Source organism: Tyto alba, unplaced genomic scaffold, assembly GCF_018691265.1.
Source record: "Tyto alba isolate M040663 unplaced genomic scaffold, T.alba_DEE_v4.0 Super-Scaffold_7, whole genome shotgun sequence".
Taxonomy (NCBI): Eukaryota; Metazoa; Chordata; class Aves; order Strigiformes; family Tytonidae; genus Tyto; species Tyto alba.
The window spans coordinates 36,210,175-36,236,202 of NW_024881328.1; the positions used below are offsets into that span (position 1 = coordinate 36,210,175).

The 26,028-nt window shown below is 37.1% G+C and overlaps 1 protein-coding gene across 4 annotated transcripts in view; it reads left to right on the plus strand.

Moving 5' to 3' along the window:
• TFPI (tissue factor pathway inhibitor) overlaps positions 1-26,028 on the plus strand; it is a 98,379-nt gene that overhangs the window by 38,184 nt on the left and 34,167 nt on the right. For 2 of the 4 annotated variants that reach the window (XR_006164570.1, XM_032995265.2), the window contains exon 1: positions 19,020-19,212. The exons of 1 other annotated variant lie outside the window; for it this stretch is intronic. The gene's annotated coding sequence lies outside the window, so the exon portion shown is untranslated. Of the gene's footprint in view, positions 1-19,019; positions 19,224-26,028 lie in introns of those variants that run through there. One more of the 4 variants, XM_032995266.2, reaches the window with a different exon arrangement.

The following is a 26,028-nucleotide window of genomic DNA, read 5'->3' on the forward strand; positions in this document are numbered from 1 at the left end:
TTGTCAGTATCTTCCCTTTTCTTAGACCATGGCAAGCAATGATGTTTCTTTATTCATTTTTTGATGATCACTGCAACTCATTATCTACAGTTAAATGCCTAGCAATTAAAACATACTTCTCTCTGATCATGAACTTGTATAATTTGGTTCTCAGCCAAAAAAGTTCCTTCAACACTGATTGAAGTATTTGTTCTTGTTAATGTTGACAAGCAGCAACATGTGAGACTTCACTTCATAAATGTGATGCTTATTGAAGTTCACAATAACCTCTACTTAAATTGTGCAATGGATCCAGCAAAGAGTTAAAGAAAATTACCTTTTAGCTTTGTTGTGTTTCAAGAATGTGGTTCTTAATAACTAACCAGCAATGTGAGCACATTGTTCAAAACATCCTTTGTAAAAATAACCAGTTGTGGGATGTGGGCCTAGTTTTCTGCTCTGCATTGCTGAAATAGAACATGTATTTGTATTGCTTTATGGAGTTTGTGGAAATGAACAACATCTTATTCCAATGAAATAGAAATTTTCCTAAAGCTCTACTGCAGTTGTCCAGCACTGTGCCATGATGAGCCTCCTTTTTAATTAGCTTGAGAGCTGTGGGACACAGAAGTTACTTAATTCCTTGGCCAGTGATTTGGCCTTTCTCCTTAAGCATGCGGAAAGCTGTGCACGGGCACACCCTCTGCACAGTGACAGAGGTGACTTGCTTTGCTTAAGACTAGCTCCGTTTACATCACATTTTGTCTATGAACAAAATTGCTTACTAATGACTTCAATTTTCATATTCCATGCTGACTGAAAGCCTGTGGTACAGTTATTTCTTTCAAATCCTGTTCATGCAAAGGAGGCCTATTCTGTACTTTCACATCATCAGATAATGTCGAAGGGTTAACTTCTTAATTCCTCAGTGGTTTTACTTTAGTCTTACCCTGATATCAATGGTTATTTTATTTTCCAATTTTCTCTCCCTAATTTACATAGTCTTGTAAAACTCTGTATTGCGTTACCAGCTAGGATATATAGTTTTTGCATTATCCCTGGAAGCTTTGAACAATTAAGGAGTTCATTTTGAAAATAAGCAACATGAATAAATCAGAATGGATTCTAATTTAATGATACACTTAATCTGCTGCTTCTTAAAGTGTGGTGCTGCATAACTGCTTTTTTTTTTTCAGTTACATTATTTATCTCTTCCTTTTTCTGTGATTGTCTGGAAAGGCCTGTCTTTTGTGGAAGATTACTCAGTAACTAATTGAGGTTTGACCCCCAACCAAGGAATTTGTACGGTTATAATTCAGACTTAAAAAAACTGAACAAATAAACTAACCAAAAAAAAAACAGTCAAAAATTACAGTGACTGGGCAGGGGGAAGGTGAGGACTTAGCGGTCAGAGAAACTTATTCCTCGATCACTTCTTTTTACTTTTCAAAAGAGAGTTGATAGTAATATAAATATAAGCATTCATTGATCTTCTTATAAAAATAGAAAATAGAGTTAAATCTTTTATCTGTTGCTTATCCTAAGAAAATAGGTTATATCAAAGAAAGGTTTGGGGTTTTTTTTTGCTTTTTATGCTGCAGCAGAAAAAGATAAACAGGGCATCTCATATAAAATAAAAATGATTCCTTCTTTCAGCTATTTATTTCCTCTTCTCCTTCAGATTTAAAACAATGGGCAGGAACAGTTAGCAAAAGTCATTCTGCTAAGAGAAAAGATGTTTCTCTTTAATCAGAACAAATCCTCTTTGTCAGCCATGAAATGTATGGGCAAATAGAGTAGTGATCTGTGGATTGATCCCGAAAAACATAAATGGGTTATATCCCCATTAGCTGCAGTATTCATTTAGAATTTTCTTGCTGTTGTCTTTGATTTAAATGAGCTAAGCGCCATTTTGCAAGAGGAATTTGCCTAAACATATACTGCAGACAAAACCTTTTATTCACTACTCCTTGACTAATAAATGATTGTGTCTTCTGTGTGAAGCAGCTTTAGTGATTGAACAGAACAGATAATAGAATATAGCAGTGAACTAGAAAAATAGATCTAGAACATACTTAAAGTGGTGGAATGCCTTCTGCTTGAGCTAATTCTGCAACTGGTTCTGGAGTAGGAAAATCTGTAAAATTGATTCACATATTTTCTTTAAATATCTTGTTGGAAATGTCTAATCATCTGGATTTCTCTTCTGCCTTTGAATTACTTCAAAGCTTTGCTGATAACTTCTTAAAATTATAGAAGCTAGGGCTTTCTAAGGAGGCCTGTGTTTCCAGAATTTCTCTTATTCTCAAATAATATCCACTCCCTAAACTGAGTTTTCTTGGATGTGTCTTATTCTGGAGAGATGACTCTTGGTGACAACTGTTCTTAATACTGGAAAAATTAGGAAGAGTTGTAAGGAAATGATAGCTCAACATTCTGACTGACGATGATCCTTAAACATTATAACCTCCACTAGCATGGATCACTAAATACTGGGGTTTCATGTATAAATCTGCATATAGAGCTAATGGAAATTGATCATGCAAAAAGTTCTTTGCAGAATCAAAATTAGGTTTGTTCAGAAAGCCCCTTTTGTCAGAAGAACTGGTGGATGTTCTCCATGGTGGCATTTTTGTTTGTGCTTTTAAGAGCCATGAATTCTAATTTGGGGTGGTTTTATAGTCAGTCATGACATCAGACATGTTTCCTATGACAGATTCCAAAGATTAAATGTATATAATCAGAAGCATTTTTTAAGATTGGAGCCTGCTCTGTGTAGAAATCATTAACAATGTTGCAAATACTTTAATAATAATGTAGAGACAATTTAGGAGTAAGGGAGATGAATTTTATATAACTTCCTGGTGATAGTGACCAAATGATTAAGTGCTTTATTTCTAAAGAGATATAGAAGTTTCTCTAGAAAGCTTTTTAAATAAGTCAATATACTTCTGAGTGCTCCAGAATTCAGAGCAGAGCATTCTGTGAATGTAGAGCAAATCTGTGAGTTATTTACTACTGAAGTCCGTTGAGACACCAAGTCATCAAGTTTTAATTTTAGTTTTGTTTTGGTTGTGTTTTCAAACACCAATGGCAGTAATTAAAATATAGGTCCTTATCAGGATATATTATTTATGTCATTCCAGAAAAAATGATTGTGCTGTAAATACTGGCTAGAGACTCTGCGTACTTTGGGATTAATAAGAATCTCAGTATCTACAGAGAAATTGTGCCTCACAGGTTTCTATATGGTTCGGTTTACTGAAACACCGCTGAAATTTGATTAATATTTTTAAATCCAAGAGGGTATAGGATTTTCAGATAAAAAATTTTAAAGCATTGAGCAAATGTTACAAACCAGTGATGTTAATGATTTGCATAAAATACTGACTATGCACTGACACATCCCAGCCCTCAGGAATACCTCCCCACCCTCTAGTGTTTGAGCTGCTTTTCTGAGCACTGGACTTTGAAATCTGCCAGAGCTGAACACATGCAGAGATTTGCCAGAGGACAGTGGAGTAGCTCCATGCCCATGAGGTGGTAAATATTCAATGTTCCACTTTACTTAAACTCTGCGTATTTTGGAGGAAGAGAGATGCTCTCACAAGTAGACACTAATACCAGAGTACTATTGTGGTCCTTTCATATTATGTAGACATTACAAAAATATACTTGATGGAGCCCTTGCTTAGTACTACTCATACAGAATATTTGCTGTGTCACTCACAGGTCGACAACCTTTTAAAGTAAATCCAAAAAAACAGTTTCAGGGTGGGTTTTTAAAAATCTTTTGGAAATCAAAGTCCAGAAACAGAAAATCTGTTTATGTTAAGACAGTGAGTAAACAAATCACAAATCCTATTTTCATCCAGTAACATACTTGACTGTTTACCCTTAGATGTGTATACTCTAGTCGAGCAGGATTTTTTTTCACTTACTGATAGAGCTACTCCGAGCAGACTGTCCATTTTCAAGTCCACTTTGAAATAAAAGGTAAATTGGTTCTTTTTAGACATTTTGCAGGCATTATCATAAAGCATAAAGGTCCATGTGCAAGCTAGGAGGAAAGCTCCAGGCTTCTTGTACTCTGCACATCCATGCTTATTATTACAGAGCTGCAGTTACTTTCTTTGGTTTCAAAGGCACAAAGAGTAGGTTGATATGCAACAATGAAGGAAGAAATATACTTTTCACACTGTAGTGGTAGTAAAAGCTATCACCTAAGTCACAAAAGCTTCTGCAAGATCATTAGCAAGTAATCAAATTAAATATTGTGAAGTTTCATTCTTTTCACCAAAGAGCGGTAATCAATCACCAAGAAACTCTTTTAACTGGTATTTTAAGCACATGCCCTTTGATATGCCCTATGCCTAGGCAAGGTATTTACTCAATAGATGACTCTAATTATTCAGTGCCCCCTTAATTCCACAAGCAGGAAGAACTGGTAGCCCTTTATTCACAAAGATACTAGGTTTAATAATTTTTATGCTGTCAGTTGTGGGAAAAGGATTCATAGTTGAGAAACTGATAGGAAAAGTGAATATTCTTTGTAAAAATCAAAGGACCTTCTTCTGATGGTGTGAATCAGCTATGTTTAGCAAAAAGCAATTTATCAGAAAAAAAAAAAATGCTTTTTACTGAGGGGAGAACCTTATTTAGCATGAGTATTTTTATTTCCAAAATACTTAAAAACCTCCCTAGGGATTCATCTTTAAATAAATGTGTCTTTTGCTTTGGGCAATTGTAACTTCTTTCTGAGTTATTTTTTTTCCTTCTGCTTTCTAGCTGGCCTGTCCACCTGCTTACAGTTTGTACCCAAAAAGCACATTTCAGAAACCATTAAGATTTTTTTTTTTTAAATGGAACAAAACAGTCATAATAATGCCTGTGTTCTTCATTATTTCTAAAATTGATATAACCTGAAAAAAAAAAAAATCAATATCCTCATCAATAGCATTGTTTGAACTAACAGTCTTTGTGCTAAGAAACAAAATAATAGAGTCAAAGATGCCTAGGTTGAAAATGATTAATTAAATTAATATATGTTCTTGTGCATATGGTACAAAGTTGTTTGTTTTTTTTTTTTTTTTCATGAACAGCTGATTACTCTGAAGAACACTCTGATTTGCTTTCTTTTTAAATTTGACCTCATCCTCCATTCTCTGTACAACACTAGCAGAAATTAAGAAAAACCTTGGATTTTAAAAATGCATTTGCCTGTGTACACATAATTTTGCATCTCTGGAACAAGTTAAAAAAACCCTCAATTTTCTTCTTCTTGCCTTTCAGTGTATGAACAAGTCTAGTCCTATTCTGCGTCTGTAACCTATTCAAGCCTCTTTCATTTACAAATGTTGTGGTTTAACCCCAGCTGGCACTTAAGCACCACACAGCTACTCAGTCTCTCCTCCCCAGTGGGATAGAGGAGAGAATCAGGGAAAAAAACAAAAACAAAAACAAAAACAAAAAATCCAAGTAAAACTCATGGGTTGAGATTAAAGTCAGTTTAATAAGACAGAAACAGAAGAGGAAATAATAATATACAAAACAAGTGATGCACAATACAGTTGCTCACCACCTGCTAACTCCTTCCTAGTTTATATACTGGGCATGACATCACATGGTATGGAATTGCTTTGGCTCATTTGGGTCAGCTGTCTTTGCTATGTTTCTTCCCAGATTCTTGTGCCCCCCCCCCCCCGCCCCGCTCCTCCTCTGGCTGGGCAGTATGAGAAGCTGAAAAGTCCTTGACTTAGTACAAACACTGCTTAGCAACAGCTAAAATATCAGTTTGTTATCAACATTATTCTCATCCTAAATTAAAAACACTGCACTATACCACTTACTAGATAGAAAATTAACTTTATTCTAGCTGAAACCAGGACAACAAAGCATCCATGCTTCCCACTATTTTTGCCAGTTCAGCAGTAAGGAAACAAGATAGGAGATAAGTTTGTCATTTGTCACACTTTTGACTAAATGATAGAGTTCTAGTTTGTGGAGCTGATACATGAAATGGTAGAACAGTACAGTTACAAGATTTCTGTACTTATGTGCAAATAGAGATCACCTGGTTCCCTTCTGAGGATACAAAAGAGCAAAGTTATTTCTTTAAAGAAGAAGAACTGAAGTATTCATGCCAATGTAGTCTGCAAAACTAACCTAAAGAGCTTCTGAAAATGATTCATCCTCAAAACTTGAAGTTCTGCCCTGGCCAAGTAGAAATACACTTCATACTGTTATAGCTCAGTCCTTACAATGCTTCATATACTACAGACCTGTGACATCCTTCTAAGTACAGAATGGTACTACAGTCTCCACAGTGTCCCAGAGGAGAGTTTTGAATTCTATATTGTGTTCAATATCTTTCAATAGAGCTCTTCCAGGTAGTTACCTGGTGCTTCTAGTCCATACAAGAACCCAGAAGCACCAAACTGCACGTACAGCAGTGGGCATTTAACAAGAAAAGATAGTTAACAGAAGTTACCCAGACTTGAAAGAATTCACATTTTGTCTGATGTGTCCTTTAATTTTGGAATGAACATGAACCAAACCATACCTATATGCAAACACTTATGTGAATAAAGATAATCTTTACATGAAACACATGTACTAGCTGACTGCTATATTTCTTTACGGCACATCAGAGTTGCATCCCAGTTCATAAAGACAGATGTACAAGAATATAGCCAATCTCTCATTGCTGGAGGTGGTAACTTTTACTTTGCAGCAAAAAGTGGTGCCAGTTAGCTTCCAATTTCACACTTTATTTATTTTGCTGCTTTTCTCAATTGACTTGCTCAACTATTCGCTATGCTTCCTTAGCTGACATTCCCTTTGCTGCACTGACCTGCTGAGACAAGTGCCAATCTTCCAGACTCTAGCGGTGTGCCCCATTGAGTTTAATTTTACCAACATGAGTCTGGTTGTGGTGCAAATGGGGGCTAAGAAAGATTAACTTAAAATATTCTGCTTTGAAGATCACACAGACTGGCTGGTTATTTTACTAACCCAGTTTAGACTCTGAGCCATTTGCATAATGGAGATGATCTTATTTCACAAGGAGTTTTTTAAAATGAAACTGGAAGAAACAGCAGAATGAACAGAGCCTTCTTAAAGGAAGTTGGTATTCAGAATCTGTCTATGAATATATAGATTTCTCTTACTTTTCATTCCTGGCTGAACTCTATGCATGTCAGTGTATTTCAGAATTTCAAGGAGGAGAGGAGGGAGGGAAATATTAAAGAAAAATCTAGCTTTCCATCAAAAAATGTGAAATTCGAAATCTTTTAATCAAACAGTAACATTCTCCCTTTTGCATATACCTTCCAAACAAGTTGCTTATTCCATTTAAATAATTGTAGTATTTTTGTATAAGTGGTTTTGTCTGTTTGTTTGTTTGTTTTAATTTTTATATGCTTACAAAGTATTTGAAGGAGAAATTAATTTGGTTGAATTTTATGTGAATTTCTAGATTCCATAGCCACCATAAACAGGCATCTCATATCTATATATCAGCTATTTCTCCAACAAGCAACAAAATTAAAAAAAAAAAATAGTAGTGGAGGAAAAAAGTCTGTTGGGGGGAATATGTAAATATCTTTAATTAAATATTGTCCAAGAGAGCACCCTGGTGACTGCAAGAAACCTTTGTTCAGCTTACATTTATTTATTGAAACTGTTTCAGTGTTTGAATTATAGCAAGTAGTTTGTATTAAGAGCTTCCTTGAAACGCAGATGTAGGCAATTGCTGCAATGGGTTTGTATGAGGGTTATTCTCTGAAAGAAATGTATACGCTTTTATTAGAAGAGTTATCCAGCATACTAGAGCAGGGTGTGTGTATTATCATGTCTTGGCTCTGGGCAGGTTTTTTTACCCTGTAGTGTAAGGAAGCAAAAAATATCACTACTGCTATCCCACGTGCTGTATAAAATCAAGTAAGCTGTCAGGCTTCTGCCAGAATCTAGAGGAGATTTGTATGGTGCTGGAAAGAAATTGCAGAGGATCAAAGGAAAATATAAAGTAATTCTTAATCTTCTTTTTCCAACAGCACATGAGCTTTATGAAAAATCCTCCTTCTCTGCATGTTTTCTTTTTAAAACAGGCTAATTCAGGGAAGGCAGAGAGAGACTTCAACCCTTGATAATGGTGATGTTTAATAAAAAAGATGCATTATTAAAAAGCCTCATAAAACCAGCATCAGAAGGAAATCTCATCTGTATAAAACATACTCTTTTAGGTTTGGTTCAGAGAAGCATCCAAAAGTGTGATGGTGGGTTTTGATTTTATATTGTCTTTCATTGATTATGAAAAAGATGTTTATATGATCAGAATATTGCAGCAGGAGATTCTTGCCATTTAAAAATTTGCCACTCAGAAAACAAGGATTTTACAGAAATTAAATTTAGATTTTTCCATAGAAGCCACACAGATTTCCGTACATTGTAAATACAACTTCTGTGAGTATTCTGAACATTTGTGTTGAACTTTGCTGTAGCAAGGATGTACTTAGTCCCCATGAAGCACCCATAAATACTGTTTTCTCTGATGACTAAAACAGGGTCTTTACATTGTTGTCAATCTTCCATTGACTACACTCTGTTTCCTATCATACTTGTCTTCTGGTAGTACTATTAGTAAATCTTTCATATGAACTATTATTAATTAATTTCTGTTAAAGAGCTATTGTGGATACCATTTCAGTTGGTTCATTCATGCAGTTACTGACCAGGCCAACATATCTGAACTTGCAAAATCAGAAAGAATGCAGCAGTAAGTATAATTTTCTGTAGCAACCTGTTATGTGTTTTTCTCCTTTTAAAAACACTTCCTTATTCCAGTGTTATTACTTACGTGTTTAGAGTTAGGAGCACACGTAAGTGATTTTGGCTGGTCAACATCCCAGATGTTTGCTCTTCTTTTTGAAAAGATCAAGCCCAAATGAAAAACTCTTGTGGAAGGCATTATGTTCCATTTCTTATCTCCTGAGACATGCAATCTTGAGAAGGATCTCTTTTGGTTTTCTGTTCCTTTGTCTGTGCGCCATGAAACCGTTGCACACGAAATGTGTTGAATCCATCATTTTAGTTCAAGTCATTTTGCTACTAAAGAAAGGAACAAATGATATTACCAGTGAATACTTTGATGTATAGCAGTCATCTAAGGCAGCTCTTACCTAATGAGTTTGTAAAGACCTAGAGCAGTCTCACAGGACCTGTGACACTCATCTTGTTCATATTGCCTCATGAGTTTCTGTATTACAGTGTACAAATTATTCCATGTTCAGCATAGTATTCTCTTGACTGATTAGCTTTGAAACAGTATGATACTGGACTTTGAACAGTCTTGGGTTTTTGCAGTTTGAATCCCATACTTCTCCCTTTATTGAAGTACAGACATATTTATAGACCTCCTGCCTGTGTCTAACCTGCTCATTATTTATTACTTATTCTCTATTGATGGAAAAAATAGTAATAATACTGGAAGAATAAGACTTTTTTTCTCACTGATAGGCAGCATGAGCCTTGCTGAAGATGGATTAGTGTTCTGTCATCTGGAAAAGAAACATTAATTGTTCCCAGCTTCTTGGAGATCTGGAACATGGCAAAGGTCAGACAATTGTTCTATGCCTTCTAGGAGTTATGAGCACTTCATAAATAATTGTCCTCCATTCTCAGATAAGCATGTGTACTGCAATATCTGTCACACAAGAGCAACTGACTGCTTTAGTTGTCTAATGACTTCTCATGAGAACAGTTTAAGAGCCTGTTGAGCTTAGAGATGTTGTTTTAGGCAGTGGATAGCAGCTGAAGACAGCCAAAGCATGTGAGGCATTGACCAAACAACTTTGGCCCTCTCTATCTCCTAGAGAAGCCTCTTCCTCTCCAAATAACACCTGGCAGGCTGCAAGCCAGTGAGTTGGTGAGGAAGCAGCCAGCCCCAGGGCGTGCAGGTCTTTATCATGTTGGCAATGCTTTGTTTTCTTTTTTAGCAGCCCAGTAGGGTTGAGAAACAGGTTTCCTGTTTATGTGCTTGGATTGTCTTCCTCTGTCTGGGCTAGGGATTAGGAGTCAGCAGGTGATAGAAGAGAAATGACCAACGGGGCAAGGATGCTGGAGCTGCTCTTGGCAAGAGGGTCCAGGTCGGTGCTGAGGCGGGGTGAGCAGGAGCAGGTCTGGCACTGCAGCAGCAAGGGATGGGGGGTGGTGATGGGTTTGGCATGTCTGCTGGGAAGTGCTTCATTACATGAAATGCCCAGGCTTCCCAGAACTGCCAGCAGGTGGTGGTGCCCTCAGTTGCCGTCTCCTTCACTTACTCATACCCTCAAAATACTTTTCTGAAAGCATGTTGTGAAACTCCCGTTGTTGTTCCTTATGTCATGGTTTGAGCACCTCCTGTACCTTCTTTATTTATTCCCCAGACATACCACAGAGAAGGATCCAACCTGTGAGAATCTGGCATATTAAAAAAGCCAAAAAGGCACAGAAGGTGCCCTAGGTTCTGTTTGTAGTAGCATCTATATCTAGTGTCTCCCCATCAAATTCATCATAGAGAAAATAATTTTAATTTCTGTTTATCATTTGTCAAGACAAAGGAAGTACCGACATTCTCACATCTTTCTGAGAAATCAGTAAAAATTCCAAGGAATAGGAAATTCTGCTTATTTTGTGGTTGTGTCTCTAAAACCAGGTTCCATTTAGTTTCATTTTTTTTCATTTGAATAAGAGTTGGAAACGGTTAAATACTGTGATAGTATATTTCTAGTGATAATTTTGGTCCTGATATAATGCATTTCAAGGGGTTTTGGAAAAGACTCTGTAAGAAGTAAAACTGGCTTTGTAAGCTACGTAAGCACATGCTCAAGTTATCAATTTTTAAAATTATGAACATGTTGATTGGTGTGTTTCTCTTACTGTTTAGCTTTCCCTCAGGCTTGTTAAGGCAAAGGGTAGGTGTTTTATTTTTTCAATAATTAATCCTCTAAGTTTATTGCTTATACACACCTACCAAGAAATCTTATTTTGGAATGTTTTTAGAAATCTTACATTGATGTTACATGTGCATGCATAGATATAAATATGTATATAATTCTGTTACTGGTGTGTATATATGTGTGTATAAATGTAGTACCAGAATTCTGTACACTGTGTATATATAAAAATATATTCAGAAATAAAACTCTTGTTAGAGCAGCAGAAACAAAGAACTAAGAAAGGGCACATTTTAAAAATAGAAACAGAGTTTTAAAACTTAAATGAAAAACCACTGGTAGAAGAGTATCCCCTGAAATCATAAATTATCCCCATGCCTGAACACTTCTAAATACTCAACCTGTAATAAAACTTACCCTGACTTCAGCCTGAACAGGAATGCAACCCTTTACTAATAGTGAAGGAATAAAATATATACAAGTATAATTGCCTTTTGTATCCAGATAAAGTAGCTAAACTCTTAGTGCTGCAACAGTGACATCCAGTGACTGTGGCAGTTAGTGCTAGGCAAATCTGCATTTGGAATGAACGCTAAAGGACATGGGTGGGATTTACTAAGATACTTAGTGAAGCACTGGACTCATTGAGAGAATAAACAGGCACGGCGTGAGAATGCAAAACATGATAAATAGCTAATCTAGAAAAATTACATGAAAGTTTGAATTAACCTGTATCTGCTTCAGAGTTAGACATTAGTAGAGGCAAGTGAGAAATAAATTATTTTAAAACAAGTGCTTTGTCCAGTGAGGCAATTTGTTTAATAAGACTATGCACCATTTCCCAGCCTTTTTTATTATTTAACAGTAACAACAGAATTCAGTAGGTAATAATTCTATTATATCTTGCTTCAGATATGATCTACCTCAGATCTAAATGCAGTTGTATGATGTAAAGTTCTTCCAATTTTTATCAGATTAATGAAATAAAAAGACCAAAAATAATTAAGAAACCTTCCATGTGTAGGGAAGGTGACAAAATACTCAGTGCCTTTTTACATAAGAAGTCACTTGTTCTGTTTTGATCGAAGTCACTGTGAGTTTTATAATGAAATTCAAATCTTGCATAACTTCTGGCTCTAAAAATGAGTGGCATCTGGTACTGACCTGACCCCCTACTTCCTTGGTTACCCAAAAGGTTTTTGATTGGAACTTGGTCTTGAAATATCCACATTGTTCAAAATGTTACATGATATGTTCTGTACTTTCTAATTATTGTTATTGTACTACAGAAGTAGCTTAGCTCCGGGCTTTGCCAAAAGGTAGTAATAGAAACTAATTCTTTTCAACTTCAAAGCATGCTCCAAGTTGTGCACTTTTTTACTGTTAAGAAGTTAATGAATGAAAAATAAGAGTTGTGTAAGCTCATAACAAAAAGAAATGAACAGGAAAAACTGATTGAAAGAATTGGAAAGGAAACAACTACCCAGTTGAAAACAAGAAATGTAAAAGTTTGTCACACCTATCCTTTGTCAGGAGGCAACAGTTTGACAAGTGATACCAGGAAGAGAACAAAAATTTAAGTCTTAGTCACGGTTGCATTGCTCCTCCCTTCCTGTTTTAAGCAGTTTTCAAATTACAGAAAATACTGTGTATTTAAATCCCCTTAATCGGGTATCCACCAAGTAATGTTATATTCTTCTAGTATGCCAATACTGGATTTCTGTAGGATAGAAGAAGATAAACAGTGTTCAGCTTATAGAAAAGAATAATTTTTACAATAAAAGTAGGACTTTTTTTTCAGTCCTGGATTTGATGGAAGGATAACTTAAGAATACAAACTTTTTTCCAGGAACAAGCACAGCAGCATCAGCTGACTGCAGAACCAGTGTACTTTTCCTGGGCAAAACAGAAGTTTAATTTCAACAGAACCAGTTGCTCAACATAAGACAACTGGGCTTGGAAATCAGAAAGGCAGGTGCTGAATGTATTCCTTCCTTCTTCTCAAACATGTTTGGTAACTCAGCTGGGGAAACTTTTCAACTGGTAAGAAATTGATCTGCTAATCACTTTCATCCATCATGCACTTCCTTTCCTCTTCTCACCCCTAAAATAAAGTTAGGATAATCCACTTATTCAAGTTACCCCTGTTAGACTTGTTAAATTCTTGACTTTCAAAGCAGAAAACCTCAAGACATCTGTGATAAATTTGGGTGCAAAGCATGAGAAACTGGAAGAATCTCTCCCCCTTAAAAATGTTCCTAAATCTCCATTAGTCAACTTCAGTAATATTATGCCTTACTGTATTACTTAACGGTATTGCTACCTTTGAGGTGAGGACAGAAACAAAGCCTGTGTCTTTAGAGTTTTCTCATTGTACTATCTCAATATTCCGCTATAAACAACAGTCATGCTCTCTGTTAATTCTAATTTCAGTCTTTAGAAAACACTTGAGATTGCCATGGTTCTAACATAAGAACAGGAAGTTTCAAGGAAAAAGAACCGTAAGGGGGAAAAGAGTGTATTACAGAGACAGGTTTTCAAGGGCCGGTTGCTAAGTTCTGATCTTCCTTTCACTGAAGAAGACCATCACTTTCACTTCATTTCATGTATTTTTAGGTGAGTTTTAAATATTAAATGCTATGAAGACCACAATAAAAATAATACAAGAGATATAGTATAAAACAGTAATAGACCCATTTGCAAAACTCTTATTAAAAAGAACTTATCTTACATTCCTTCTTCAGAACCTGGTTAGGGCTTTGAAGTTGTATCTCATCAACTTGTAGATGACCTCAGCTGGAAAACAGGCATATAATTCAGTGGTCTCAAAAAGAATTTTAAGGTAAAGTAACACCTAACTACAAAACTGACTACTGATAGTGCAAACCTGGAGTCTGTGATAGGGAGCTGACTGTCCTCTCCTGTGTTTGCTCTGGTGTGCCACTGTACAGGGGAAACAGCAACTTTCAGTGCTTCCAGAAATTCTGCAAGAGCAACAGCCTGGCACTGTGTAAGATGGTTAACATCTGCACTGAGGAAAAGGCTCGTAGGAGCTTTTGCCCTGTGTGGTGACAGGGACTGCTACATTTTAGCTCTGGCTTTAAGCTCACTGGGGCAAGCCAACTATGCTGGTGGTATTTTTCCTGTAAGCTCACTATCTGGTTCCTTATGAGGATTCAGAAATACCCATACTTTTGCATCCAATTCAAGCATCCAGTGTAAATACTAAGTTATGATTTAGTTTGTTGAAGGCAGGAGACAGGAAGCTCTTGTCTCCATGAGAATTTTTAGACCTAAGCAGTGGAAAAATTAAGTGACATCACTAGGGGGCAACAAAACATCAAAAACGTCTATGGTAAAGACCAAGCAATATCACACCCTCCCTGAGAGGCATTTGTGTTGCGACCCGAAGAAGAGCTTGCGTAAGCAAATGCTTTTGTGTTTGTCCAGCTGTGTGACAGACCTCAAAAAAAAAAAAGAAAAGAAAAGAAAAAAAAAATATATATATATGTCTGTGAGCAGACACAGGCAGGATGCAGGAACAGCCTCAAAACCATGGATGAAATGCAAAGCATAAATTTATTCTTGTTACCTCGTGACCCAGGGAATCTCCGCAGCAGCACCTGGGCAGAGGCAAGCAAACAGGGACGCCAGCACTGTGAAACTCTGTCCTCGCTAGCCAGAAAGAGGAGAAGGAAGAAAAGATCTCAATTCAGCTGCTTTTGCCTGTAAATATCAGGGATTTTCCCAGGCATAGTTTTCCACTGTGCTTTGATCTTTCCGGCAGCAGAGCAGGAATCTCAAGGATGTTCAATAAGGTGCCTCTCAGTCTATCGCAGGCCTATGTTATCTAAATGCAGAGGTTCTACCTGTCAAGCACACAAAGCTAAACAACAATTACTATGATATATGTGTTGTCCGACACCCCAGCTGCAAGTCACTTGAGCATGTTTACAATCCTCCTCACCAATCTTCCATTATATTCCTACAATATGCACACGCAAAACTTTTTGTATAGTTTTGTGCTGCTTTATCTCTGTTCTGGTACAGTAAAACAACAACAATATTGGACATTTGTGCATCGTTTTAATTTCTGAACACCATGTATTTAGCACTATGGTTAAGTATAACATATTCTGCTAAAGCCCACCTGCTTTGTACAAATAAAGATGCACAATACAGGAAAATTTGAATTTGCAGTTCACCGTCTTTCCCTCCATCCCTTTCAGTATCAGCATGACCACCAATGCAATCTGAGGACAGATATTCCAGAAGATAGTGATGCTGCCCCAGTCCTCTGAAGCTATTGGGTTAGATATTGCCCCTTGTCTTCCATTTTCCTGCTGTCTTGCTGGCACTAACAATACACCCAGTGTAAAACCTGTAATAGCTTGCCACAGTGCAGTGGGAACGTAGGCTATGATAGTACGATGGCAGATGATGGAGAGAGGAGGGTGGGGAATCTGACCCGAAGTCACTGGTGTGTCTTAAGAAAGAGTGAGCTGTTTTTGACCCGTGGGTTGTAAGCATTTTCATAATCCTGAGACCTTTACCATTAGATTTGTTATCCTTGCCTACCTTCTGCAGACCAGTAATCAAGACAGGGCTCCAAGCTAAGGGGTGTTCCAGGATGGCATATTCTCTTCTGGTTTTGCTGTTGAAAAAAGTGGAGCGATCACCAGAAAGAGCTCCACAGTGAGCACTACTATTTGAGAACCTGCAGTGGAAGGATTTTTCTTGTGGTGAGAAAGTAGCCAGTGAGCGTTTTCAAGCGGTGTCTGTTTGTTATTCAGGTTTGTAATGATGCTGAGCCCTCACATAAAGCTTCACCTTTTTGTTTGTTTCACTCCCTGATCTCCCAGTTTGTGGATAGGAACTCTATGCACTGTCAGAAGGCTAAAATCTAATAATTTCAACTTTGAACTCTCCACAGCCAAACTATCTTTGAGTGTTTCAAGAGTGTACAAGGCAAGGCTTTTATGGCACCTCTGTTTTAGTTTACTTTAGTTGTACTTTTGCATATATCTATTTGCTGATGCATAGTGAGGTATAGAGGTTACGAAAAATGCAGCTGTAAGTAAATTGAGGTTTTTTGACAGAAATGCAGTATAAACTGTGCTCTTGTCAAATTTCTTCATGGAAGTTCCCAGCAATAAAAATGACCTGGAATGCATTCAGTCGCACTGGTCTTGTCCACCATCCTTCAGACCTTCCTGCCAGGCCTTTTCTGCCCCCCTCTCGTCTCTGATGTTCTGAGGTTGTAATCCCTGAGTAAAGCTGTTCTGGCTATAGAAGAAGAACCATATAAATGCTCTCTGGACTTTCCTTTGACTCTCAAATCCAAGTAATTTCAAAATAAGCCATCAAAAAGCAGTCTGTAAAGGGAGCCGGAATATTAGGTTAGTACTGCCCCTGCTGCATGCCAGTGTAATTTGTGAAAAACACGCAGACTTTGGTAACTAGCCTGTAGATGCATGTACTGTAAATGGTCTTTTCTCACATTGATTCAATAATGTGTACAGTTCCTACTATTGCATAGCTGGCCAGAGCTTGACCCTGTGGGTTGACCTCAGAAATCATGTGAAACGGTGATCTTCTGAATTGTAATCTTTGTGTTGGCAATTGATTCATGTAGCACATGCTATAAATAAACATGAAGAGAGAACATAATGATAATGTCACATACTTAAATGTTAGAAATTCCCTCAGGATTCTTGGGTTCTTCAGAATTGCAACAAACCTTAGGTAATCTCTTAAGGAGAAGCTAGGTCAGTGAGTTTTGTGATTGGCAAGTTTTAGTTTTTGAGAGGTTTCTAGACTCCCATAGGACATTAGAAAAGTGCTGTTTAGTGATGAGTTTTAGAGCTCACAAATTTCATCTTGCTCATCTTGAAAGCTGCTTCTAAAAAGGTAAAAAACCCTGTTTTTTAGAGTTGTAGGGACTTTTCCCACTGTGGACCTTTAACTATTGACAACTGTCTTAAGCTATCAGCAAGTTTCAGGGCAAGCCAGAGGTTAGTGTGATTGTCTAGGCCAGGTCATAGCTGAATGGAATTCTTTGATCCCACTAAAGGTTCAAAACAGTTTTGTTTCTATCTTCAAAGTCTGATTCCCATTTCAAGTGAAGCCTTTTATGTTATAGTTACAATGCAAAGAAGTCCAGAGACCCTTCTGACAACTAAATCAGTAGGATTGCGAGTGGGAACTGCAGAGACATTAACAGAATAGAAAGCAAAAATACTTATCTTAAAATTAAATACCTTTCATTTTGGATATGTATTCTTCATCCACATGGTGGTATTTTTACTCTCATTCTGTTTTATTATTAACCAAAGATTTATTAGTCTAACTTTTAATCAAAATAAGGGGTTTCATTCTCTTATATGTTCCCCAAAGTACTTTTCTTTATATGTGAGTCTCAACTTATTTGACCATAAGGAGGCAAACATGTTTTAAAACTGTAGCATTTTCTTGTTTTTCATGTCTGTGTGGACTATTTCTTTCAGAATTACTTTATTAAATTTGCATATAAAATCTGAGTGATTTGAGTGACATTTTGTGGGAAAAAAGGAATGATGTTAACACATTATGACATAAACTCTGGAAGTTCTTTTTTTCATGTTCATTTTAAAAAAAATAAAATTTTCATTAAAACCAGGAAAAGGCCACTCGAAATTTTGACCAAACAAAGTCCCTAGGTTAGGAATATATTTGCATGGACTGATAAATTCAGACCATTCAGCATCTGGTACAGCTAAAAATAAAGCATTTCCTCTGAAAATGCCTCACAGAGTAGACCAAGTTTGAAACTATCTCTGTTCATCCACACAGATACATTCCAAGAAAAGCAAGATAAAGAAATATGCCATTTTTTTGAAATCTAGTTGTTTTTGTTTCTATTGTAAATGTACAGATTTAATTTCTTTAAATCATGGTATCATTTTAGTACATCTGGTTTGGGCTGTTTTACTTGTGACCCTCAAAGAGACTTATGGATAGTGCTGACAGATAATAATTCTTAACACATGGGCCCCCAACATACGTTTTTCAGAGGCTTGGAGTCACACAAATAACAGACTGACCATTTCCATTTAACTGACTTCGGAGCTGGGTTGCTCCTCATTTTATCTGAGCTAAGAGTTAGTAATTAGTAAGTGTATGGTAGAACCCCATCCCCAGCATTTAAGCTGCCCCTTCACTTTCTGAGTGCTTCTAGTCCACTTCAGGACAGTTAATCCACTTGATTATTGACCCAGTTAATAGTCAGTAGACTCAACCAACTACTGACTTTGCCCTGAAAAGTATTACAGACATTCTTACAGTGAGGAACAACAGACACATTTAAATTATCTGCCAGAAACACTTCTGTGTGTCAGAGATAGTTAACCTGTGAAACTTCCAACATATTTAAGGATGGTGATGAACAGCTGAATATAAATCTTCAGTTAAAGTGATTTAACTCACCTGTTTTTCTTTGGCCAGAAATAATTGCAATTAGTTACAGCTGTGTAATTTACTGGTCTTCAGCTGTTAGGTCTGTCTGTGTTGCTGTTTAATTCATTACCTGGAAAACTCTCATCCTGTCTAGGGTGAGGAATCTTGTCATCTGTGTCTACATCCACAAGTTACAAGGTCTCAGTCTTACCACCAGAGTTCCCATCCCTATCTTCAGTCATGGTACTCTTAATGGTGCTTATTTTTAGCGTATACTAGTGTGATTTGTAAATAGATGGTATGTTCTAGCTGAAGGCGGAGTAGTCTTTGTAGTACAGCTCCAGATACTTTGATGAATACAGTCTGGATCTAGAGTAAATACAATGGCTTTATTTAAAAACAAACAAACAAACAAAAAAAAAACAACAGTAAACTACAACATATTTCTCTTAAATAGGCAGTGAACGTGGCATCCCCACGAGCCACATCAAAGCCTGCAAGGCACAATGAATAGAATATCCTGCAGACTCTCTCTCATTTTTTTAAAAGTGCATTTCATTTTAGCTGGTGTTGTTTAGAAAACAGTTGCTCTGCACTGCAGGCACAGCTGAAAACTTTGCACAGGAAGTGTCCCTGCGGCTGCTGCAGACCTCTGCCTTCTGCCCAGGGTGAACCCCTGTGCTCTACAAAAAGCAAGAGCAAGGAGTAGTTGATTAATCCAGAGCCTGCTCTAGGAAGGTTGGGTTGCAATCCTGCCTTTGTAGTTTTACACCACACCCCTTCAACGTGCATTAGTAGGGGAGGATTATACTCAGCACTGGTTCAGGAATTCTCTCTCTCTTCAAGAACTGTTTCTAGGAGTTTGGTGAGTACATTGTAAGAGACTTTCAGTTTTACATGAGAGATGTTGTTTTTCTTTAGCTGGCAAAAGGCACTATGTACTGTTATGTTTTCTTTAGAATGAGGTAGATGCGGCAGTCAGATGTTGAGAGGCACAGTCCAGCAGCGAGTGCTGCAAAAAGGGAGACTTTTATTCTCTGTAAATTTGAAACAGTAAGACAATGAATATACTGTTATGGTTACTAACACAACTGATATTTGGTTGTCGGAATCTCAGAGTAAGGCATTTTGAGCTCCAGGACATTTCTTTGAAAGAAAGCCAACCTAAAGGTGACTATGTTAATTTTGATCAATAGCTGGAGTTTGAAAAAAAGCTCTTGTTTTTAAAACAATGTCTCTACTACCATAGCTCCAAGGGATGCTTGATTCAGGCATAGCGGTCTGCCAGAGTATTTCAAATCCTTCTAAGGCATGTAATGCTTGAAACAATTAATATGTTGAGAAGTAGAAGAAGATTTTATGAGAATCAGATTAAGCTGATGCTACTATAACCAATTTCACTTGCAATGTATATTGAAATTCTCAAAAAACTACAAACCCTTGCACAGTGAGGAGTAGTGAATGAGGCTTACAGACCTCAGTGCCAATGTAAAAAACAAACACAACCTCCTCTTCCCCCCTCACCCCCCCAAAACCTAGAATATTATTGGTGATTTTTGTAATATTTTACTTGGAAGAACTGACGTAAACTTCACTCTCGGTAACTGTGTAATGAGAAACAGTGATACTAGCTTGTAAGTCTGTATTTAAAAAAAAAAAAAAATAATGTTAGCTAAAATTTAAATTCAAATGAGGAAAAGGCATGTAACAGTGGGAAAAGTGAGATGGAGAGAACAGTAGCAATTTGGATGGGGGGAGTATGTGAAAGGTCAGTGTGACTCTATACTCTAGAAATTAGTCATCAAAGTACTTCGTGGAAAACATGTAAAGATATAAGCCTTCCTTCCTGAATGTCTTATGGACAGACGCAGGGACAGGAAGTCCAGCTGTCAGTACAGATACGAATGGCAAAGGCATGCTGCGGGAATTACTAGGCATCTCCTTGGGAAAAAATGTCAGCCTTTTCCCTTTGTAATCTTCTGGTAATTCTTTAATTCTGTTACAAGAGAATTTGTGATTGTCTGTGAAGTCAGCAAGTATCTATATCCACAGTAAATTAATTTGGATTACCGTTTAAACTGAATTTGAGAATTGTAATGTTTACTTTGTGTGTAATACACACAATTAGAACAATATTGAGGAGGTAAAGATGTTTAAAACACATTCTGCTCCAGCCTTTTCTCCTGTCAAATATGCCCCATGTGAAACGGTTCATTAAAAAGTAGTCATATGGGCAATTGCTTGATAAATCTATTTCTCTGAATTTTTTATAATTTTTATGCTGCAGAACCTCCAAGTGAGCTTTAAGTTGACTTTCAGTAATCTTTATTGTGCATTCCATAGTTTGCAATCTGGAGATTTAAAGCATTTCAACTGCCTGGTGTAGTTATATGACCTTTAAAGTGTATTTAACGATTTAATGCACTCCCCACATTTACTGGTATTGATACTGAAAACTCAGTTGTAACTTATCTAGATAGTATTTTAGATGAAGAATAACTGTAAGTTAAAAATTTATGGTGGTCTTTTCTCAGGACGGATAGATAAATTCAGTGCCATTAATTACTCTATCCTTAAACTCATCTGACCATTAATTTCTGAAACTCTAATGGTAAAAACTTACAAATTGTTAGTAACAATTTGTGGATTTAGTGTCAGACCTAAAGGGCAGTGAGGTAAAGTGTACCAAAAAAGAGGCAGAGCTTCTGTTGGAGAGGAAGTTTTAAGACATTGAGGGAGAAGTGGTCCAAGATATTGTGTGTCTAGGAAACAAAGAAAAGGTGTAATAGAAGAAACTTCCTGACAGGCTTTCATAGAACATGTCCAGATCCTTCAGTGAGTTTGACATTTCAGCTCTCACTAGACCAGACCCACAGTCTGAGAAGGAGAACTACTGGACGCCAGATCTAGATTCAAGGACTGTTTATGTATTTCTCCAATAACCCTTCCAAGTGCATAAACAGGAGCAGATACTAGCACTTGGGCTGTCTGTGCTCCAGAACAAGGACACTGATAGCCTTTATGCTGTTCTTCTGACTTTGTGGATCTTGAATTACTCTTAGGGCAGAAAACACAGATTGCTCTCATGGATATATCAATGGGATTAAGATCATTTCTGGGAACACGAATACTAAATTTCCTCTGGAAAAAAAGAGACATTGACACCACCTTTCACATCCTGGAAAGCTGCTTTAGCACCTACATTTGCTTTAAAAAGGTGATTCTGGCTAAAGCTCTTCTGTATTTTAAAATACAGTGGTAGCTGCTTTAAGTGCTTTGCGACTATCATGATTTTGCTGGTGTTCATTCAGTATGTTTTGAGAATGTCTGCCAGAGGGAGTCAGAGCATGCATACAGTAACAAGACAAGATACTTTAAAATTGAAAGATAGAACATCACTAGAGCTTAGGAGCCTCAAGAATTTACATGACTCTCATATCTCACAATTCTGGAGCATACTGTTTAAAATCTGTCTAATTCCAGTACTTACTCCTGCTCTTCATTTGGGCTACATTCAGAGTGGTCATATTTTCTCACCAAGAACTAGGAGAAGCTGACAGTTTCTAAAGAAACCAAAACTGTTTGGTAGATGTTTTGGTAAGGATTGAAGATGGGGTCTTCATATCTAAAGCTCTTCACACTGAAACCAGGGAGAACGGTCTTAAAAAAAAAAACAAAACAAAAAAAAACAAAAAAACCAACCAAACAAAACAAAATATCATAAACCAGGGACAAAATGCCTACTTCTATGTGTTTCTCTTATGAAACTGGTTTTACTTTACAGTAGGGACAGAGTGTCCCTGGGGACAGAATGAAGCAAAACCATATGGGGAATTGTATAATTCCTTTCCTCTCATAGTTTTTTCACAGCAAAATAGACTTATTTTTAGTCCTTTTAATTTTCTCTCATAACTCTTTAATTATTTCCTGTTGCTGTTAATACAGCTGTTCATTTTCTATCTTTAGTATTGTTGCCATCTTCCCTGACGTGTAACATTAATAACAGTATACCTCTGAAATTAACTGGTTAATTTGATTTACTATTTTATGGAAGAAGAAGAAAAAAAAAAAAAAAGACTAGGCATTTGAACACTTTGAACCGGGATATGATCAGGACACAAGAAAGTTCAACCTTCTTCCAGAAAATAGAGCATTCAAAAAGAACTGATTTTAAAACACTTACATTGAAAATAGCAATTGCATCAAGTAAATTAGAAATACAGATATTACATGAAGGAATTACTTGGCAGGTACTGTTTTTATGAACATCGCAGAAAGGTCTCCAGGAGTGTATTAGCACTTTCTCTGAGCATTTTCTGCTGTGGTTGAGAGGCAGTCTTCTTCCTCTGTATTTGTACAATCTTTAACACAGTGAGGTTCTGGACAATGATTTATACTTTTATCAGTCAGAGAAAAGGTAGTGTAGGAAGATGAGGCTTAAGCTTTCTGTTCTCTGAGACTCATCTGTTGAATGCTCTAGGTCCACAGGAGCTGGCACTGCCATCCACATAAGCAGCACAATCTGTGCTGTGGTGGGAGATGAAGGGAATATGACCTTTCCTTTTCTATGGCAGTGCTACTTTATTTTGGTTTTAAGTATTTGCAGGGTGATAATCTGAGGCATCTGGGTATTCCCACTGATAACAGTTACAGTGTTTCTAACCTGTGTGATGATTCAAAGTTTATACATCCATGGCAGTAAAATTCTGTGGTGTCTCCAGCCGGGAGGTTAGACAGGGTGAGCTAAACATGCTGGACAAAGCAATGAAACTTGTATTTTGATCTTTTGTATGTGTTCAAAATGTGATCTATATGATGATGAAGTTACAAAAGGTGAATAGTCAGATATGGTCAAAATCAGTCACGAGAGGCATCAGTGTCGCAGCAGTTTCCTCCTGTGCCTGCCTGTTACACTCTGAGTAACTGACGGATTCACTTGAATGAAACTGAGTACTTGTGTTACTGCAGTGGGTACAGTGTGAACTTACACACAACTGAGTTCATAACAAATATACAGGACTGAAATGACTCTCCCTTGGAAAAGAAGGTTGTGCTAAGTTAACTGATCTCTAAATACATAACTGTTTATCAATATGTGCATCTGAGATTTGAAAACACACTATACTTTTCCAGTCCACACTGCTAGAAAAACAGCTAAAGGCTTTATCATGCTTATGTTGGGACTGCCATGCTGTGTTCCTAAAACAGTAAGTAATATTGCTGCTTTTGTCTGTTTTGCTAGTGGCTTTTGTGCTCTGAGAGTAGCTATTACCAGGATGCTGAAAGCATTCTGTGTTTGAAAATAGGATTACGTGGCCTATATTTTTGCTACAAATTTCTGTCCAAGTAGTACAGGCTTGAGTGTGGTAGTCCTGGTGTTTGGTTTTCTAAGTTTCATGAAATTACGTAAACTAGTAATTTGGTTTAGTCCACATTCAAAAATATTTTGGTAGGAGCAAAATATTTCCTTCCCCTGTTGAAAGCTATGTCACAATGAAAACAGGCTGTATACGTGGAATAGAGATTTACGTCAGATTGGGATAGATGCCAGATTGATGCAGTTGCCACATCAGTAGATACCTGTCTCATTTCTTTATTTCTGTTGGAATCAGTCTTTTATGAGGTGGAAACTGAAATTTAAATTATGTTCTCATCATGTCCTTTATGGTAAGCTCATAATGTTGGATTCTGTGCCATGTGTTGTTGGGTTTTTTGTTGTTGTTTTTTTTGTTTTGTTTTGTTTGGTTTTTTTCTTTCCCCCCTATGGCTAGTCAAAGTAGATACCTTTATGGAGAATGACTAATGATTTTGTATCGCTAGTAGTTATATGATCTGATGTAGACACATCCAGTGTTCCTGTGAGAAGTGCAGCTATTTTTAAAAAATCACTCTTAATTTCAGAGTTCATAATTCACTTGTACTGTTGCATCATGTGTTCTGCACTGCATGATTGAGGGGAATCAGGAAAATTACTTGTGGGCTACTGTTGCTAAGGCATACTCTCACAGTCTCTCTGCCTCCCAGAATATATTGAGTTCCCAGCTCTTGGGTGATGGATATCATGGATGTTGGGCCCCAGCAGAGCCAGCTAAGAAGGAGAGCTCAATGGAGGATGAAATTAGAGTCTGGAGCAGTGTCACAAGAGAAGCTGAGTAGAGACATGATGGCAAAAGTACTGGTGCCAGGTGTAGAGCTGACTAGGAGATGGGAATAAATAAGTTTTAGGGCTAAGTTGAGAGAATGGAAAACCATTTTAAAGGACAAGTGAAAGGAGTTGACAAAGGAAATTGAAAAGGCAAGAGACATCCACAGCTATGTGAAAAAAAAAAAAAAAAAAAAGGGGTGTTCTTGTAGTAGGCTTATTAATATGTTTTTAGTTTGTTTTTTAGTTACTTTCAAAACATAGCAAGGTTTTTTTTCAATTCATTTATTAGTTGTGTTTGCAAAGCAGCATTTACAACCTTAATAAACCGAAGTGGGAGTTGAAATCTGAAATGGTGACATTGGGTCATACAACTTTTCAGCATAAAAGCTAATTAAGATCTTTGTTTCTCTAAATTTTCATTTCCTAATTTTCACTTCACTTCTCAGTTTTTACTTGGGAATTTAAGAGGCTGGAATAGTGCATCAGCAAGTCAACATTTATGTTAAATGATGGAAGGTAGACAACCAAAATTCTCCTTCATAACAAGAAGGAATTTTGAAGGTCTTGGAGGAATCTGGTGGAGTCTGTGGTCTCAGGACAGATACTGACTATTAGGGCTGCTACTGTGGAGCACAGGAAGGAGATAAGTTGAGGTGGGGAGGAATTTCAATAGCTCATGCTTTCAATCAGTAATGCTTGCATGCTGATCATCCACAGTATACTGCCTCCCTTTTTACTAGGTTACTGTGGCACTGCAAGGCTTTGCTCTGGTGTCAGTGTGAATGACAGACCTGCACTGACTCTGGTGATGCGTGCCCCAGCTTTGTAAGTCCCATTCTTTGCTCAGTTTACATCAGAGCAGAGGTGATAGAATTCGTACTTACTTAATTCTTCATACTTATTCCAGAGTAAATGAGAAAACATGATGCTTCAAACAGCTGCAAAATAACACAGGTAATAAAATACTTCTGAAGGGAACTCACTCACGCTGCCAGCTGTGAGACAGTGCTATAGGTACGTCTAATTAAATGTCATACAAGTCCTAGTAGGTAGTACAGGATATCACAGGGCAAATATCATGCCTCTGAAGCATAGTGACCTAGAAAAGGCCTGCTTTTTTATCAGAGGTGCTGTAATCCTGTCTAACTGGACCTTTTTATCTTTTAGGCTATGCTAAATTCAACCTCTGACTATACACATCCTATCTCCTGCTATTCATTCCTTTATTTACTTATATCCTTTGCCTTTGTGTGTGTGTGTGCATGTGCTTCCATTTCCTGGGCTGTCAGTGTGAATGAGTCACTTTTACAGTCATTGCAATGTTACTTTATGCCATTTTCTAAAGCTGTCTGGTTTTGGCTACTACCGGAAATGCTAGCTGTTATTTTGCTTTTTCCAGTTAGCTAGTTAGAGATAAATACCATGATGAAGAAGTGCTTGCTTCTAAATATTCTGGTAACTACAGAAATTGTTATTGAAGAGAATGCTAAAAAAAAAAAAAAAAATTATATGTATATACACACATAAAAGATGTGG